Raw genomic sequence first — 1,732 nt, 5'->3', positions numbered from 1 at the left:
ATAGATTAGATTTGATGCATTTTGCTCACCCCTAATACTGAAGTCAAGTCCGACTGTTTCAGCAGCCTCCTCCGCTGCTTTGTATAGAAATGCTCCTTTGCCGACTTCTTCGTGATTCCTGACCATTTGAAGAAGAGGGTCTCTTCCATTTGCAACTCTATTTGCTGTACCTAGAATAATCCTGTTGTGAAGACATTTAAGACTCAATATTCCGCGACCCCCTTGACGGCGTGAGATGTACAGTCGCGGAACGGAAGACTTAAGATGCATGCTTTTCATGTGCATAACCTTTCTTGTCCCGATATCAAGAGATCTGAGCTCGTTCTTCGTCCATGGAACTACTCCAAATGAATAGAGTAGTACCGGGACGGCAAGTATGTTCTTTGCAGATACTTTGTTCCTCGCCGACAGTTCGGAAGACCAAATCTGTCGGATGAGACGTTTGTATCTGCTTCGGAGAGTATCCTTTATAGATGTCACATCCTGAATGCGGCTCTGTGGCACGCCCAGGTATGTATAAGTCTCTCCAGGGCAAAGATGTCGTATGACGCTTCTATCAACGAGCTCAGGATCTTCAGGGATCCCATTAATTATTCCTCGCTTCAAATAAACCTTGGCGCATTTGTCTAACCCAAATATTATTTCAATTTCCTTAGTATATCGTTCGACAATCCCCAGAGCTAGATGCAGTTGCTTTCTGTTTTTAGCATAGATCTTAAGATCGTCCATGTAAAATACATGAGTGACCTTGTACTTTCGATCTGCAGGTTTGCCGCACAAGTACGCGTCGGAATGGCGCAGTGCTAGAGATAGTGGCAATAATGTAAGGCAAAAGAGGAATGGGCTCATGTTGTCGCGCTGAAAGACAACTCTCTGAAACGTGACCTTGTTAGTTGTCACACGATTTTTTCTAGATGAGATAGTAAATCTGGTTTTCCAAAGCGGCATCAATCTCTCTATGCACCCAACTATTTGCGGATGAACCTTTAAGATTTCCAAAAGACAGATGATAAGTCTATGGGATGTAGAATCGAAAGCTTTCCGATAATCAATCCAGGCCATCGATAAGTCACGCTGGTAGAATGCTGCATCTTTGCAGACACATCTATCGATGAGCATGTTATCCCGACATCCGGCTACGCCTTTCCTTGAGCCTCGTTGTTCATACATTTCTTGCCACACAGGTTCAATTTCCCGAACAATCCTATCATTTAGGATAGCTGTGAATATCTTATAAAGCGTGTTGAGACAAGTTATTGGCCTGTAGTTCTTGGGGTCAGCTAAGTAGCCTATTTTCGGCAGGAGTATTGTGCGCCCTTCCACCAACCACTCTGGAATCGGCTCTTCCGACTTCAAATATGAGGTGAAAATACGGGCCAAATGCTGATGGGTTGAATAAGACTTCTTCCACCAGACGGTTTTGATACAATCTGGTCTCGGTGCGGAATAGTTCTTCATCCCTCTTAATACTTTTTTGACCTCCTCGGTAGTGATGGGTGGGCATTCTTTATCAGGTGATATGAGGGCAACACATAACTCCTTGAAGCTATTTATATTTTCTGAGTCTTCGTCCAGTCTATGCTGAACTTCATAGACTTCTCTCCAAAATACTTCGACCTCCTCTGGTCAACAGCTTTGACTTGTTAAGTGTGTGATAACGGGTCCGAAGTTCGCGCGCGAACTTTCGAACCTTGGCGGTGAAATTCCTGCCAGATGTGATGTAGTCAATCAC

Source organism: Belonocnema kinseyi, chromosome 9 (genome assembly GCF_010883055.1).
Source record: "Belonocnema kinseyi isolate 2016_QV_RU_SX_M_011 chromosome 9, B_treatae_v1, whole genome shotgun sequence".
Taxonomy (NCBI): Eukaryota; Metazoa; Arthropoda; class Insecta; order Hymenoptera; family Cynipidae; genus Belonocnema; species Belonocnema kinseyi.
This window is presented reverse-complemented; position numbering follows the sequence as displayed.